At 30.2% G+C, this 17019-nt stretch overlaps 19 non-coding genes across 19 annotated transcripts; all 19 read right to left on the bottom strand.

Annotated features, from left to right (window-relative positions):
* Window positions 1–189: 189 nt before the first annotated feature.
* On the bottom strand, window positions 190–263 carry TRNAT-AGU (transfer RNA threonine (anticodon AGU)). Its single transcript has one exon. It is a non-coding gene; the product is annotated as a tRNA-Thr (tRNA).
* An 828-nt stretch (window positions 264–1091) lies between these two features.
* Window positions 1092–1165, bottom strand: TRNAT-CGU (transfer RNA threonine (anticodon CGU)). The gene has a single exon. It is a non-coding gene; the product is annotated as a tRNA-Thr (tRNA).
* Window positions 1166–1917: 752 nt separating this feature from the next.
* Window positions 1918–1991, bottom strand: TRNAI-AAU (transfer RNA isoleucine (anticodon AAU)). Its single transcript has one exon. It is a non-coding gene; the product is annotated as a tRNA-Ile (tRNA).
* Window positions 1992–2819: 828 nt separating this feature from the next.
* TRNAT-CGU (transfer RNA threonine (anticodon CGU)) lies at window positions 2820–2893 on the bottom strand. Its single transcript has one exon. It is a non-coding gene; the product is annotated as a tRNA-Thr (tRNA).
* Window positions 2894–3734: 841 nt separating this feature from the next.
* TRNAT-AGU (transfer RNA threonine (anticodon AGU)) lies at window positions 3735–3808 on the bottom strand. The gene has a single exon. It is a non-coding gene; the product is annotated as a tRNA-Thr (tRNA).
* An 828-nt stretch (window positions 3809–4636) lies between these two features.
* On the bottom strand, window positions 4637–4710 carry TRNAT-UGU (transfer RNA threonine (anticodon UGU)). Its single transcript has one exon. It is a non-coding gene; the product is annotated as a tRNA-Thr (tRNA).
* Window positions 4711–5552: 842 nt separating this feature from the next.
* TRNAT-AGU (transfer RNA threonine (anticodon AGU)) lies at window positions 5553–5626 on the bottom strand. The gene has a single exon. It is a non-coding gene; the product is annotated as a tRNA-Thr (tRNA).
* An 828-nt stretch (window positions 5627–6454) lies between these two features.
* Window positions 6455–6528, bottom strand: TRNAT-CGU (transfer RNA threonine (anticodon CGU)). The gene has a single exon. It is a non-coding gene; the product is annotated as a tRNA-Thr (tRNA).
* Window positions 6529–7369: 841 nt separating this feature from the next.
* On the bottom strand, window positions 7370–7443 carry TRNAT-AGU (transfer RNA threonine (anticodon AGU)). The gene has a single exon. It is a non-coding gene; the product is annotated as a tRNA-Thr (tRNA).
* Window positions 7444–8271: 828 nt separating this feature from the next.
* On the bottom strand, window positions 8272–8345 carry TRNAT-CGU (transfer RNA threonine (anticodon CGU)). Its single transcript has one exon. It is a non-coding gene; the product is annotated as a tRNA-Thr (tRNA).
* An 842-nt stretch (window positions 8346–9187) lies between these two features.
* TRNAT-AGU (transfer RNA threonine (anticodon AGU)) lies at window positions 9188–9261 on the bottom strand. The gene has a single exon. It is a non-coding gene; the product is annotated as a tRNA-Thr (tRNA).
* Window positions 9262–10089: 828 nt separating this feature from the next.
* On the bottom strand, window positions 10090–10163 carry TRNAT-CGU (transfer RNA threonine (anticodon CGU)). Its single transcript has one exon. It is a non-coding gene; the product is annotated as a tRNA-Thr (tRNA).
* Window positions 10164–11004: 841 nt separating this feature from the next.
* Window positions 11005–11078, bottom strand: TRNAT-AGU (transfer RNA threonine (anticodon AGU)). The gene has a single exon. It is a non-coding gene; the product is annotated as a tRNA-Thr (tRNA).
* An 828-nt stretch (window positions 11079–11906) lies between these two features.
* Window positions 11907–11980, bottom strand: TRNAT-CGU (transfer RNA threonine (anticodon CGU)). Its single transcript has one exon. It is a non-coding gene; the product is annotated as a tRNA-Thr (tRNA).
* An 842-nt stretch (window positions 11981–12822) lies between these two features.
* TRNAT-AGU (transfer RNA threonine (anticodon AGU)) lies at window positions 12823–12896 on the bottom strand. Its single transcript has one exon. It is a non-coding gene; the product is annotated as a tRNA-Thr (tRNA).
* Window positions 12897–13724: 828 nt separating this feature from the next.
* On the bottom strand, window positions 13725–13798 carry TRNAT-CGU (transfer RNA threonine (anticodon CGU)). The gene has a single exon. It is a non-coding gene; the product is annotated as a tRNA-Thr (tRNA).
* Window positions 13799–14639: 841 nt separating this feature from the next.
* TRNAT-AGU (transfer RNA threonine (anticodon AGU)) lies at window positions 14640–14713 on the bottom strand. The gene has a single exon. It is a non-coding gene; the product is annotated as a tRNA-Thr (tRNA).
* Window positions 14714–15541: 828 nt separating this feature from the next.
* On the bottom strand, window positions 15542–15615 carry TRNAT-CGU (transfer RNA threonine (anticodon CGU)). Its single transcript has one exon. It is a non-coding gene; the product is annotated as a tRNA-Thr (tRNA).
* An 835-nt stretch (window positions 15616–16450) lies between these two features.
* On the bottom strand, window positions 16451–16524 carry TRNAT-AGU (transfer RNA threonine (anticodon AGU)). The gene has a single exon. It is a non-coding gene; the product is annotated as a tRNA-Thr (tRNA).
* Window positions 16525–17019: the final 495 nt, after the last annotated feature.

Genomic DNA, 17019 nt, shown 5'->3' with positions numbered 1-17019 from the left:
AAATTAACTTATATTGAAATAGGGTGAAGTTTTGTTGTTTGTCATCTTCTGACATGGATGGCATCTTTAAACTTTTTTACATTGGTGACCAAATGTGCCAAAGTGAAAGCAGATAAAGGTTTTACACATCTTATTTTGTTATGCATCAACAAAAACTACATACTGGTGTGATAAAAAGGTATCAAGCAAAGGTACTGCTGTGATTTGAACTCAGGATCTCCTGTTTACTAGACAGGCGCTTTAACCAACTAAGCCACAGTGCCACTTGCACTGCCTTATGTATAATGACAAATTATATGTCTAAAGTATAATATTTTTTATTATTTTTATATATTTTTTTGAAACAAGTATTTTATTAATTCTTTAAACAGTTGGAAACTTACAGTAAGTTATGTAATGCTTTTCTCTCCTTTATTTTGTATATACAGGCCCTACATTCATACAATGTCTTGTCCAAGTCACTTGTTAATATGCTTTATTGTAATAGATATTATGGCGTTGTTATTAATGTAGTCATCCCTGGGAAATTAAAGTCAGTCTTTTGTTGGTACTCATACAGTTAAAAAGTAGTCGTGAAATGAAAAAATTAGATCTCAATGATAGAATTAATGTTAACATTTTATCTGGAAGCTTGCTCAATAAATGGAAAGATTGATTTCTGGAATTTCTTTCCTAACACAATATTGTTTATGTTAAGTAATACATAATCCATTATTTTCTATTGCTCTCCAAACTCTGATGACTAAATTGTCTATCCATTTATCTTGAGAAACTCACATTGTTACTGACTTTTGTTTAAACATTTCCTCTGACTGGTCACCATATTGTTTCTGGAGATTGCTCAGACATGAATATTGCCAATTTCTGGAATTCTTTTCTAGTTACCTTGGCATCAATTTACTTCTACAAAAAAAATGATATTAAAAAAGGGGAATATTGCATTTTTTTGTGTTTCTGATTTGGACTGTATCTAGAAATGTGGTACATTTTACTGAACATGTGAGAAAGGGTAAAGGCTGCTGAAGCATTCACGTGTCTTTTTGTGATGAATTAACAACAAACTATGTTCTGAGATGATGAAAATAAATGAAAGGCACTGCTGAGATTTGAACTCAGGATCTCCTGTTTACGAGACAGGCGCTTTAACCAACTAAGCCACAGCACCACATGATGCTCAAAAGCTTCACAAAGAAAAATGATATATCTAAGATATGCTATTTGGTAACAATTTTTGTCATTCTTATAACTATTGCTTCATCAATTTTTCAAACCGGTGGAAATTTAGAGTATAAATAGAAAGTTGTGTTCTCTCTTTTCATTCATGATTTACAGGACCCACATTCTTAAAATATCTTGTCAAAGTAATTTTCTAATATATTTTTTTAGCACTTTTATTGATTTCTCTGTAATGAACATTCTTTATTTATGCTTATTTATGCTTTTTCAAGAGAATTTTAGCTTTTCATCAAGAAGTATTTTTCCTAACACAATTTTAAGGATGTTATGGAAATAAATATGGGTTAAATGTCAATGATTCTCTAGCTATGATGACTAAACTGACTCTCAAATTACTGTACCTTGGGAAACTTACTTTTTTACAGACATTTTAACACTTCCTGTGTTATTCTCTTTTGACTGTACTCCAAATTAATTTTGCAGTTACCCAATATGATGAAGGCTATTTTGTAAAAATTCATATATTTACCTTAACATAGGCATATTTCTACAAATTAACTTATATTGAAATAGGGTGAAGTTTTGTTGTTTGTCATCTTCTGACATGGATGGCATCTTTAAACTTTTTTACATTGGTGACCAAATGTGCCAAAGTGAAAGCAGATAAAGGTTTTACACATCTTATTTTGTTATGCATCAACAAAAAACTACATACTGGTGTGATAAAAAGGTATCAAGCAAAGGTACTGCTGTGATTTGAACTCAGGATCTCCTGTTTATTAGACAGGCGCTTTAACCAACTAAGCCACAGTGCCACTTGCACTGCCTTATGTATAATGACAAATTATATGTCTAAAGTATAATATTTTTTATTATTTTTATATATTTTTTTGAAACAAGTATTTTATTAATTCTTTAAACAGTTGGAAACTTACAGTAAGTTATGTAATGCTTTTCTCTCCTTTATTTTGTATATACAGGCCCTACATTCATACAATGTCTTGTCCAAGTCACTTGTTAATATGCTTTATTGTAATAGATATTATGGCGTTGTTATTAATGTAGTCATCCCTGGGAAATTAAAGTCAGTCTTTTGTTGGTACTCATACAGTTAAAAAGTAGTCGTGAAATGAAAAAATGAGATCTCAATGATAGAATTAATGTTAACATTTTATCTGGAAGCTTGCTCAATAAATGGAAAGATTGATTTCTGGAATTTCTTTCCTAACACAATATTGTTTATGTTAAGTAATACATAATCCATTATTTTCTATTGCTCTCCAAACTCTGATGACTAAATTGTCTATCCATATATCTTGAGAAACTCACATTGTTACTGACTTTTGTTTAAACATTTCCTCTGACTGGTCACCATATTGTTTCTGGAGATTGCTCAGACATGAATATTGCCAATTTCTGGAATTCTTTTCTAGTTACCTTGGCATCAATTTACTTCTACAAAAAAACTGATATTAAAAAAGGGGAATATTGCATTTTTTTGTGTTTCTGATTTGGACTGTATCTAGAAATGTGGTACATTTTACTGAACATGTGAGAAAGGGTAAAGGCTGCTGAAGCATTCACGTGTCTTTTTGTGATGAATTAACAACAAACTATGTTCTGAGATGATGAAAATAAATGAAAGGCACTGCTGAGATTTGAACTCAGGATCTCCTGTTTACGAGACAGGCGTTTTAACCAACTAAGCCACAGCACCACATGATGCTCAAAAACTTCACAAAGAAAAATGATATATCTAAGATATGCTATTTGGCAACAATTTTTGACATTCTTATAACTATTGCTTCATCAATTTTTCAAACCGGTGGAAATTTAGAGTATAAATAGAAAGTTGTGTTCTCTCTTTTCATTCATGATTTACAGGACCTACATTCTTAAAATATCTTGTCAAAGTAATTTTCTAATATATTTTTTTAGCACTTTTATTGATTTCTCTGTAAGTAATGCTACATGGGAATAAATGTCAATTGATTTTTGATATTCAGAAAACAAAAACATGTAGTAAAATTAAGAACTCTGTTTTAAAAAGTCAGAATTATGGTGAACATTCTTTATTTATGCTTTTTCAAGAGAATTTTAGCTTTTCATCAAGAAGTATTTTCCTAACACAATTTTAAGGATGTTATGGAAATAAATATGGGTTAAATGTCAATGATTCTCTAGCTATGATGACTACACTGACTCTCAAATTACTGTACCTTGGGAAACTTACTTTTTTACAGACATTTTAACACTTCCTGTGTTATTCTCTTTTGACTGTACTCCAAATTAATTTTGCAGTTACCCAATATGATGAAGGCTATTTTGTAAAAATTCATATATTTACCTTAACATAGGCATATTTCTACAAATTAACTTATATTGAAATAGGGTGAAGTTTTGTTGTTTGTCATCTTCTGACATGGATGGCATCTTTAAACTTTTTTACATTGGTGACCAAATGTGCCAAAGTGAAAGCAGATAAAGGTTTTACACATCTTATTTTGTTATGCATCAACAAAAACTACATACTGGTGTGATAAAAAGGTATCAAGCAAAGGTACTGCTGTGATTTGAACTCAGGATCTCCTGTTTACTAGACAGGCGCTTTAACCAACTAAGCCACAGTGCCACTTGCACTGCCTTATGTATAATGACAAATTATATGTCTAAAGTATAATATTTTTTATTATTTTTATATATTTTTTTGAAACAAGTATTTTATTAATTCTTTAAACAGTTGGAAACTTACAGTAAGTTATGTAATGCTTTTCTCTCCTTTATTTTGTATATACAGGCCCTACATTCATACAATGTCTTGTCCAAGTCACTTGTTAATATGCTTTATTGTAATAGATATTATGGCATTGTTATTAATGTAGTCATCCCTGGGAAATTAAAGTCAGTCTTTTGTTGGTACTCATACAGTTAAAAAGTAGTCGTGAAATGAAAAAATGAGATCTCAATGATAGAATTAATGTTAACATTTTATCTGGAAGCTTGCTCAATAAATGGAAAGATTGATTTCTGGAATTTCTTTCCTAACACAATATTGTTTATGTTAAGTAATACATAATCCATTATTTTCTATTGCTCTCCAAACTCTGATGACTAAATTGTCTATCCATTTATCTTGAGAAACTCACATTGTTACTGACTTTTGTTTAAACATTTCCTCTGACTGGTCACCATATTGTTTCTGGAGATTGCTCAGACATGAATATTGCCAATTTCTGGAATTCTTTTCTAGTTACCTTGGCATCAATTTACTTCTACAAAAAAAATGATATTAAAAAAGGGGAATATTGCATTTTTTTGTGTTTCTGATTTGGACTGTATCTAGAAATGTGGTACATTTTACTGAACATGTGAGAAAGGGTAAAGGCTGCTGAAGCATTCACGTGTCTTTTTGTGATGAATTAACAACAAACTATGTTCTGAGATGATGAAAATAAATGAAAGGCACTGCTGAGATTTGAACTCAGGATCTCCTGTTTACAAGACAGGCGCTTTAACCAACTAAGCCACAGCACCACATGATGCTCAAAAGCTTCACAAAGAAAAATGATATATCTAAGATATGCTATTTGGTAACAATTTTTGTCATTCTTATAACTATTGCTTCATCAATTTTTCAAACCGGTGGAAATTTAGAGTATAAATAGAAAGTTGTGTTCTCTCTTTTCATTCATGATTTACAGGACCCACATTCTTAAAATATCTTGTCAAAGTAATTTTTTAATATACTTTTTTAGCACTTTTATTGATTTCTCTGTAAGTAATGCTACATGGGAATAAATGTCAATTGATTTTTGATATTCAGAAAACAAAAACATGTAGTAAAATTAAGAACTCTGTTTTAAAAAGTCAGAATTATGGTGAACATTCTTTATTTATGCTTTTTCAAGAGAATTTTAGCTTTTCATCAAGAAGTATTTTCCTAACACAATTGTAAGGATGTTATGGAAATAAATATGAGTTAAATGTCAATGATTCTCTAGCTATGATGACTAAACTGACTCTCAAATTACTGTACCTTGGGAAACTTACTTTTTTACAGACATTTTAACACTTCCTGTGTTATTCTCTTTTGACTGTACTCCAAATTAATTTTGCAGTTACCCAATATGATGAAGGCTATTTTGTAAAAATTCATATATTTACCTTAACATAGGCATATTTCTACAAATTAACTTATATTGAAATAGGGTGAAGTTTTGTTGTTTGTCATCTTCTGACATGGATGGCATCTTTAAACTTTTTTACATTGGTGACCAAATGTGCCAAAGTGAAAGCAGATAAAGGTTTTACACATCTTATTTTGTTATGCATCAACAAAAAACTACATACTGGTGTGATAAAAAGGTATCAAGCAAAGGTACTGCTGTGATTTGAACTCAGGATCTCCTGTTTACTAGACAGGCGCTTTAACCAACTAAGCCACAGTGCCACTTGAACTGCTTTATGTATAATGACAAATTATATGTCTAAAGTATAATATTTTTTATTATTTTTATATATTTTTTTGAAACAAGTATTTTATTAATTCTTTAAACAGTTGGAAACTTACAGTAAGTTATGTAATGCTTTTCTCTCCTTTATTTTGTATATACAGGCCCTACATTCATACAATGTCTTGTCCAAGTCACTTGTTAATATGCTTTATTGTAATAGATATTATGGCGTTGTTATTAATGTAGTCATCCCTGGGAAATTAAAGTCAGTCTTTTGTTGGTACTCATACAGTTAAAAAGTAGTCGTGAAATGAAAAAATGAGATCTCAATGATAGAATTAATGTTAACATTTTATCTGGAAGCTTGCTCAATAAATGGAAAGATTGATTTCTGGAATTTCTTTCCTAACACAATATTGTTTATGTTAAGTAATACATAATCCATTATTTTCTATTGCTCTCCAAACTCTGATGACTAAATTGTATATCCATTTATCTTGAGAAACTCACATTGTTACTGACTTTTGTTTAAACATTTCCTCTGACTGGACACCATATTGTTTCTGGAGATTGCTCAGACATGAATATTGCCAATTTCTGGAATTCTTTTCTAGTTACCTTGGCTTCAATTTACTTCTACAAAAAAACTGATATTAAAAAAGGGGAATATTGCATTTTTTTGTGTTTCTGATTTGGACTGTATCTAGAAATGTGGTACATTTTACTGAACATGTGAGAAAGGGTAAAGGCTGCTGAAGTATTCACGTGTCTTTTTGTGATGAATTAACAACAAACTATGTTCTGAGATGATGAAAATAAATGAAAGGCACTGCTGAGATTTGAACTCAGGATCTCCTGTTTACGAGACAGGTGCTTTAACCAACTAAGCCACAGCACCACATGATGCTCAAAAGCTTCACAAAGAAAAATGATATATCTAAGATATGCTATTTGATAACAATTTTTGTCATTCTTATAACTATTGCTTCATCAATTTTTCAAACCGGTGGAAATTTAGAGTATAAATAGAAAGTTGTGTTCTCTCTTTTCATTCATGATTTACAGGACCTACATTCTTAAAATATCTTGTCAAAGTAATTTTCTAATATATTTTTTTAGCACTTTTATTGATTTCTCTGTAAGTAATGCTACATGGGAATAAATGTCAATTAATTTTTGATATTCAGAAAACAAAAACATGTAGTAAAATTAAGAACTCTGTTTTAAAAAGTCAGAATTATGGTGAACATTCTTTATTTATGCTTTTTCAAGAGAATTTTAGCTTTTCATCAAGAAGTATTTTCCTAACACAATTTTAAGGATGTTATGGAAATAAATATGGGTTAAATGTCAATGATTCTCTAGCTATGATGACTAAACTGACTCTCAAATTACTGTACCTTGGGAAACTTACTTTTTTACAGACATTTTAACACTTCCTGTGTTATTCTCTTTTGACTGTACTCCAAATTAATTTTGCAGTTACCCAATATGATGAAGGCTATTTTGTAAAAATTCATATATTTACCTTAACATAGGCATATTTCTACAAATTAACTTATATTGAAATAGGGTGAAGTTTTGTTGTTTGTCATCTTCTGACATGGATGGCATCTTTAAACTTTTTTACATTGGTGACCAAATGTGCCAAAGTGAAAGCAGATAAAGGTTTTACACATCTTATTTTGTTATGCATCAACAAAAACTACATACTGGTGTGATAAAAAGGTATCAAGCAAAGGTACTGCTGTGATTTGAACTCAGGATCTCCTGTTTACTAGACAGGCGCTTTAACCAACTAAGCCACAGTGCCACTTGCACTGCCTTATGTATAATGACAAATTATATGTCTAAAGTATAATATTTTTTATTATTTTTATATATTTTTTTGAAACAAGTATTTTATTAATTCTTTAAACAGTTGGAAACTTACAGTAAGTAATGTAATGCTTTTCTCTCCTTTATTTTGTATATACAGGCCCTACATTCATACAATGTCTTGTCCAAGTCACTTGTTAATATGCTTTATTGTAATAGATATTATGGCATTGTTATTAATGTAGTCATCCCTGGGAAATTAAAGTCAGTCTTTTGTTGGTACTCATACAGTTAAAAAGTAGTCGTGAAATGAAAAAATGAGATCTCAATGATAGAATTAATGTTAACATTTTATCTGGAAGCTTGCTCAATAAATGGAAAGATTGATTTCTGGAATTTCTTTCCTAACACAATATTGTTTATGTTAAGTAATACATAATCCATTATTTTCTATTGCTCTCCAAACTCTGATGACTAAATTGTCTATCCATTTATCTTGAGAAACTCACATTGTTACTGACTTTTGTTTAAACATTTCCTCTGACTGGTCACCATATTGTTTCTGGAGATTGCTCAGACATGAATATTGCCAATTTCTGGAATTCTTTTCTAGTTACCTTGGCATCAATTTACTTCTACAAAAAAAATGATATTAAAAAAGGGGAATATTGCATTTTTTTGTGTTTCTGATTTGGACTGTATCTAGAAATGTGGTACATTTTACTGAACATGTGAGAAAGGGTAAAGGCTGCTGAAGCATTCACGTGTCTTTTTGTGATGAATTAACAACAAACTATGTTCTGAGATGATGAAAATAAATGAAAGGCACTGCTGAGATTTGAACTCAGGATCTCCTGTTTACGAGACAGGCGCTTTAACCAACTAAGCCACAGCACCACATGATGCTCAAAAGCTTCACAAAGAAAAATTATATATCTAAGATATGCTATTTGGTAACAATTTTTGTCATTCTTATAACTATTGCTTCATCAATTTTTCAAACCGGTGGAAATTTAGAGTATAAATAGAAAGTTGTGTTCTCTCTTTTCATTCATGATTTACAGGACCCACATTCTTAAAATATCTTGTCAAAGTAATTTTTTAATATACTTTTTTAGCACTTTTATTGATTTCTCTGTAAGTAATGCTACATGGGAATAAATGTCAATTGATTTTTGATATTCAGAAAACAAAAACATGTAGTAAAATTAAGAACTCTGTTTTAAAAAGTCAGAATTATGGTGAACATTCTTTATTTATGCTTTTTCAAGAGAATTTTAGCTTTTCATCAAGAAGTATTTTCCTAACACAATTGTAAGGATGTTATGGAAATAAATATGGGTTAAATGTCAATGATTCTCTAGCTATGATGACTAAACTGACTCTCAAATTACTGTACCTTGGGAAACTTACTTTTTTACAGACATTTTAACACTTCCTGTGTTATTCTCTTTTGACTGTACTCCAAATTAATTTTGCAGTTACCCAATATGATGAAGGCTATTTTGTAAAAATTCATATATTTACCTTAACATAGGCATATTTCTACAAATTAACTTATATTGAAATAGGGTGAAGTTTTGTTGTTTGTCATCTTCTGACATGGATGGCATCTTTAAACTTTTTTACATTGGTGACCAAATGTGCCAAAGTGAAAGCAGATAAAGGTTTTACACATCTTATTTTGTTATGCATCAACAAAAAACTACATACTGGTGTGATAAAAAGGTATCAAGCAAAGGTACTGCTGTGATTTGAACTCAGGATCTCCTGTTTACTAGACAGGCGCTTTAACCAACTAAGCCACAGTGCCACTTGCACTGCCTTATGTATAATGACAAATTATATGTCTAAAGTATAATATTTTTTATTATTTTTATATATTTTTTTGAAACAAGTATTTTATTAATTCTTTAAACAGTTGGAAACTTACAGTAAGTTATGTAATGCTTTTCTCTCCTTTATTTTGTATATACAGGCCCTACATTCATACAATGTCTTGTCCAAGTCACTTGTTAATATGCTTTATTGTAATAGATATTATGGCGTTGTTATTAATGTAGTCATCCCTGGGAAATTAAAGTCAGTCTTTTGTTGGTACTCATACAGTTAAAAAGTAGTCGTGAAATGAAAAAATGAGATCTCAATGATAGAATTAATGTTAACATTTTATCTGGAAGCTTGCTCAATAAATGGAAAGATTGATTTCTGGAATTTCTTTCCTAACACAATATTGTTTATGTTAAGTAATACATAATCCATTATTTTCTATTGCTCTCCAAACTCTGATGACTAAATTGTCTATCCATATATCTTGAGAAACTCACATTGTTACTGACTTTTGTTTAAACATTTCCTCTGACTGGTCACCATATTGTTTCTGGAGATTGCTCAGACATGAATATTGCCAATTTCTGGAATTCTTTTCTAGTTACCTTGGCATCAATTTACTTCTACAAAAAAACTGATATTAAAAAAGGGGAATATTGCATTTTTTTGTGTTTCTGATTTGGACTGTATCTAGAAATGTGGTACATTTTACTGAACATGTGAGAAAGGGTAAAGGCTGCTGAAGCATTCACGTGTCTTTTTGTGATGAATTAACAACAAACTATGTTCTGAGATGATGAAAATAAATGAAAGGCACTGCTGAGATTTGAACTCAGGATCTCCTGTTTACGAGACAGGCGTTTTAACCAACTAAGCCACAGCACCACATGATGCTCAAAAACTTCACAAAGAAAAATGATATATCTAAGATATGCTATTTGGCAACAATTTTTGACATTCTTATAACTATTGCTTCATCAATTTTTCAAACCGGTGGAAATTTAGAGTATAAATAGAAAGTTGTGTTCTCTCTTTTCATTCATGATTTACAGGACCTACATTCTTAAAATATCTTGTCAAAGTAATTTTCTAATATATTTTTTTAGCACTTTTATTGATTTCTCTGTAAGTAATGCTACATGGGAATAAATGTCAATTGATTTTTGATATTCAGAAAACAAAAACATGTAGTAAAATTAAGAACTCTGTTTTAAAAAGTCAGAATTATGGTGAACATTCTTTATTTATGCTTTTTCAAGAGAATTTTAGCTTTTCATCAAGAAGTATTTTCCTAACACAATTTTAAGGATGTTATGGAAATAAATATGGGTTAAATGTCAATGATTCTCTAGCTATGATGACTAAACTGACTCTCAAATTACTGTACCTTGGGAAACTTACTTTTTTACAGACATTTTAACACTTCCTGTGTTATTCTCTTTTGACTGTACTCCAAATTAATTTTGCAGTTACCCAATATGATGAAGGCTATTTTGTAAAAATTCATATATTTACCTTAACATAGGCATATTTCTACAAATTAACTTATATTGAAATAGGGTGAAGTTTTGTTGTTTGTCATCTTCTGACATGGATGGCATCTTTAAACTTTTTTACATTGGTGACCAAATGTGCCAAAGTGAAAGCAGATAAAGGTTTTACACATCTTATTTTGTTATGCATCAACAAAAACTACATACTGGTGTGATAAAAAGGTATCAAGCAAAGGTACTGCTGTGATTTGAACTCAGGATCTCCTGTTTACTAGACAGGCGCTTTAACCAACTAAGCCACAGTGCCACTTGCACTGCCTTATGTATAATGACAAATTATATGTCTAAAGTATAATATTTTTTATTATTTTTATATATTTTTTTGAAACAAGTATTTTATTAATTCTTTAAACAGTTGGAAACTTACAGTAAGTTATGTAATGCTTTTCTCTCCTTTATTTTGTATATACAGGCCCTACATTCATACAATGTCTTGTCCAAGTCACTTGTTAATATGCTTTATTGTAATAGATATTATGGCATTGTTATTAATGTAGTCATCCCTGGGAAATTAAAGTCAGTCTTTTGTTGGTACTCATACAGTTAAAAAGTAGTCGTGAAATGAAAAAATGAGATCTCAATGATAGAATTAATGTTAACATTTTATCTGGAAGCTTGCTCAATAAATGGAAAGATTGATTTCTGGAATTTCTTTCCTAACACAATATTGTTTATGTTAAGTAATACATAATCCATTATTTTCTATTGCTCTCCAAACTCTGATGACTAAATTGTATATCCATTTATCTTGAGAAACTCACATTGTTACTGACTTTTGTTTAAACATTTCCTCTGACTGGACACCATATTGTTTCTGGAGATTGCTCAGACATGAATATTGCCAATTTCTGGAATTCTTTTCTAGTTACCTTGGCTTCAATTTACTTCTACAAAAAAACTGATATTAAAAAAGGGGAATATTGCATTTTTTTGTGTTTCTGATTTGGACTGTATCTAGAAATGTGGTACATTTTACTGAACATGTGAGAAAGGGTAAAGGCTGCTGAAGTATTCACGTGTCTTTTTGTGATGAATTAACAACAAACTATGTTCTGAGATGATGAAAATAAATGAAAGGCACTGCTGAGATTTGAACTCAGGATCTCCTGTTTACGAGACAGGTGCTTTAACCAACTAAGCCACAGCACCACATGATGCTCAAAAGCTTCACAAAGAAAAATGATATATCTAAGATATGCTATTTGATAACAATTTTTGTCATTCTTATAACTATTGCTTCATCAATTTTTCAAACCGGTGGAAATTTAGAGTATAAATAGAAAGTTGTGTTCTCTCTTTTCATTCATGATTTACAGGACCTACATTCTTAAAATATCTTGTCAAAGTAATTTTCTAATATATTTTTTTAGCACTTTTATTGATTTCTCTGTAAGTAATGCTACATGGGAATAAATGTCAATTAATTTTTGATATTCAGAAAACAAAAACATGTAGTAAAATTAAGAACTCTGTTTTAAAAAGTCAGAATTATGGTGAACATTCTTTATTTATGCTTTTTCAAGAGAATTTTAGCTTTTCATCAAGAAGTATTTTCCTAACACAATTGTAAGGATGTTATGGAAATAAATATGGGTTAAATGTCAATGATTCTCTAGCTATGATGACTAAACTGACTCTCAAATTACTGTACCTTGGGAAACTTACTTTTTTACAGACATTTTAACACTTCCTGTGTTATTCTCTTTTGACTGTACTCCAAATTAATTTTGCAGTTACCCAATATGATGAAGGCTATTTTGTAAAAATTCATATATTTACCTTAACATAGGCATATTTCTACAAATTAACTTATATTGAAATAGGGTGAAGTTTTGTTGTTTGTCATCTTCTGACATGGATGGCATCTTTAAACTTTTTTACATTGGTGACCAAATGTGCCAAAGTGAAAGCAGATAAAGGTTTTACACATCTTATTTTGTTATGCATCAACAAAAAACTACATACTGGTGTGATAAAAAGGTATCAAGCAAAGGTACTGCTGTGATTTGAACTCAGGATCTCCTGTTTACTAGACAGGCGCTTTAACCAACTAAGCCACAGTGCCACTTGCACTGCCTTATGTATAATGACAAATTATATGTCTAAAGTATAATATTTTTTATTATTTTTATATATTTTTTTGAAACAAGTATTTTATTAATTCTTTAAACAGTTGGAAACTTACAGTAAGTTATGTAATGCTTTTCTCTCCTTTATTTTGTATATACAGGCCCTACATTCATACAATGTCTTGTCCAAGTCACTTGTTAATATGCTTTATTGTAATAGATATTATGGCGTTGTTATTAATGTAGTCATCCCTGGGAAATTAAAGTCAGTCTTTTGTTGGTACTCATACAGTTAAAAAGTAGTCGTGAAATGAAAAAATGAGATCTCAATGATAGAATTAATGTTAACATTTTATCTGGAAGCTTGCTCAATAAATGGAAAGATTGATTTCTGGAATTTCTTTCCTAACACAATATTGTTTATGTTAAGTAATACATAATCCATTATTTTCTATTGCTCTCCAAACTCTGATGACTAAATTGTCTATCCATATATCTTGAGAAACTCACATTGTTACTGACTTTTGTTTAAACATTTCCTCTGACTGGTCACCATATTGTTTCTGGAGATTGCTCAGACATGAATATTGCCAATTTCTGGAATTCTTTTCTAGTTACCTTGGCATCAATTTACTTCTACAAAAAAACTGATATTAAAAAAGGGGAATATTGCATTTTTTTGTGTTTCTGATTTGGACTGTATCTAGAAATGTGGTACATTTTACTGAACATGTGAGAAAGGGTAAAGGCTGCTGAAGCATTCACGTGTCTTTTTGTGATGAATTAACAACAAACTATGTTCTGAGATGATGAAAATAAATGAAAGGCACTGCTGAGATTTGAACTCAGGATCTCCTGTTTACGAGACAGGCGTTTTAACCAACTAAGCCACAGCACCACATGATGCTCAAAAACTTCACAAAGAAAAATGATATATCTAAGATATGCTATTTGGCAACAATTTTTGACATTCTTATAACTATTGCTTCATCAATTTTTCAAACCGGTGGAAATTTAGAGTATAAATAGAAAGTTGTGTTCTCTCTTTTCATTCATGATTTACAGGACCTACATTCTTAAAATATCTTGTCAAAGTAATTTTCTAATATATTTTTTTAGCACTTTTATTGATTTCTCTGTAAGTAATGCTACATGGGAATAAATGTCAATTGATTTTTGATATTCAGAAAACAAAAACATGTAGTAAAATTAAGAACTCTGTTTTAAAAAGTCAGAATTATGGTGAACATTCTTTATTTATGCTTTTTCAAGAGAATTTTAGCTTTTCATCAAGAAGTATTTTCCTAACACAATTTTAAGGATGTTATGGAAATAAATATGGGTTAAATGTCAATGATTCTCTAGCTATGATGACTAAACTGACTCTCAAATTACTGTACCTTGGGAAACTTACTTTTTTACAGACATTTTAACACTTCCTGTGTTATTCTCTTTTGACTGTACTCCAAATTAATTTTGCAGTTACCCAATATGATGAAGGCTATTTTGTAAAAATTCATATATTTACCTTAACATAGGCATATTTCTACAAATTAACTTATATTGAAATAGGGTGAAGTTTTGTTGTTTGTCATCTTCTGACATGGATGGCATCTTTAAACTTTTTTACATTGGTGACCAAATGTGCCAAAGTGAAAGCAGATAAAGGTTTTACACATCTTATTTTGTTATGCATCAACAAAAACTACATACTGGTGTGATAAAAAGGTATCAAGCAAAGGTACTGCTGTGATTTGAACTCAGGATCTCCTGTTTACTAGACAGGCGCTTTAACCAACTAAGCCACAGTGCCACTTGCACTGCCTTATGTATAATGACAAATTATATGTCTAAAGTATAATATTTTTTATTATTTTTATATATTTTTTTGAAACAAGTATTTTATTAATTCTTTAAACAGTTGGAAACTTACAGTAAGTTATGTAATGCTTTTCTCTCCTTTATTTTGTATATACAGGCCCTACATTCATACAATGTCTTGTCCAAGTCACTTGTTAATATGCTTTATTGTAATAGATATTATGGCATTGTTATTAATGTAGTCATCCCTGGGAAATTAAAGTCAGTCTTTTGTTGGTACTCATACAGTTAAAAAGTAGTCGTGAAATGAAAAAATGAGATCTCAATGATAGAATTAATGTTAACATTTTATCTGGAAGCTTGCTCAATAAATGGAAAGATTGATTTCTGGAATTTCTTTCCTAACACAATATTGTTTATGTTAAGTAATACATAATCCATTATTTTCTATTGCTCTCCAAACTCTGATGACTAAATTGTCTATCCATTTATCTTGAGAAACTCACATTGTTACTGACTTTTGTTTAAACATTTCCTCTGACTGGTCACCATATTGTTTCTGGAGATTGCTCAGACATGAATATTGCCAATTTCTGGAATTCTTTTCTAGTTACCTTGGCATCAATTTACTTCTACAAAAAAAATGATATTAAAAAAGGGGAATATTGCATTTTTTTGTGTTTCTGATTTGGACTGTATCTAGAAATGTGGTACATTTTACTGAACATGTGAGAAAGGGTAAAGGCTGCTGAAGCATTCACGTGTCTTTTTGTGATGAATTAACAACAAACTATGTTCTGAGATGATGAAAATAAATGAAAGGCACTGCTGAGATTTGAACTCAGGATCTCCTGTTTACGAGACAGGCGCTTTAACCAACTAAGCCACAGCACCACATGATGCTCAAAAGCTTCACAAAGAAAAATGATATATCTAAGATATGCTATTTGGTAACAATTTTTGTCATTCTTATAACTATTGCTTCATCAATTTTTCAAACCGGTGGAAATTTAGAGTATAAATAGAAAGTTGTGTTCTCTCTTTTCATTCATGATTTACAGGACCCACATTCTTAAAATATCTTGTCAAAGTAATTTTTTAATATACTTTTTTAGCACTTTTATTGATTTCTCTGTAAGTAATGCTACATGGGAATAAATGTCAATTGATTTTTGATATTCAGAAAACAAAAACATGTAGTAAAATTAAGAACTCTGTTTTAAAAAGTCAGAATTATGGTGAACATTCTTTATTTATGCTTTTTCAAGAGAATTTTAGCTTTTCATCAAGAAGTATTTTCCTAACACAATTGTAAGGATGTTATGGAAATAAATATGGGTTAAATGTCAATGATTCTCTAGCTATGATGACTAAACTGACTCTCAAATTACTGTACCTTGGGAAACTTACTTTTTTACAGACATTTTAACACTTCCTGTGTTATTCTCTTTTGACTGTACTCCAAATTAATTTTGCAGTTACCCAATATGATGAAGGCTATTTTGTAAAAATTCATATATTTACCTTAACATAGGCATATTTCTACAAATTAACTTATATTGAAATAGGGTGAAGTTTTGTTGTTTGTCATCTTCTGACATGGATGGCATCTTTAAACTTTTTTACATTGGTGACCAAATGTGCCAAAGTGAAAGCAGATAAAGGTTTTACACATCTTATTTTGTTATGCATCAACAAAAAACTGGTGTGATAAAAAATTATCAAGCAAAGGCACTGCTGTGATTTGAACTCAGGATCTCCTTTTTACTAGACAGGCGCTTTAACCAACTAAGCCACAGTGCCACTTACACTGCCTTATGTATAATGACAAATTATATGTCTAAAGTATAATATTTTTTATTATTTTTATATATTTTTTTGAAACAAGTATTTTATTAATTCTTTAAACAGTTGGAAACTTACAGTAAGTTATGTAATGCTTTTCTCTCCTTTATTTTGTATATACAGGCCCTACATTCATACAATGTCTTGTCCAAGTCACTTGTTAATATGCTTTATTGTAATAGATATTATGGCGTTGTTATTAATGTAGTCATCCCTGGGAAATTAAAGTCAGTCTTTTGTTGGTACTCATACAGTTAAAAAGTAGTCGTGAAATGAAAAAATGAGATCTCAATGATAGAATTAATGTTAACATTTTATCTGGAAGCTTGCTCAATAAATGGAAAGATTGATTTCTGGAATTTCTTTCCTAACACAATATTGTTTATGTTAAGTAATACATAATCCATTATTTTCTATTGCTCTCCAAACTCTGATGACTAAATTGTATATCCA

Source organism: Pseudophryne corroboree, chromosome 11 (assembly GCF_028390025.1).
Source record: "Pseudophryne corroboree isolate aPseCor3 chromosome 11, aPseCor3.hap2, whole genome shotgun sequence".
Lineage (NCBI taxonomy): Eukaryota > Metazoa > Chordata > Amphibia > Anura > Myobatrachidae > Pseudophryne > Pseudophryne corroboree.
Note: the sequence above shows the minus strand (reverse complement) of the source record. Positions and strands in the feature narration are given on the sequence as shown.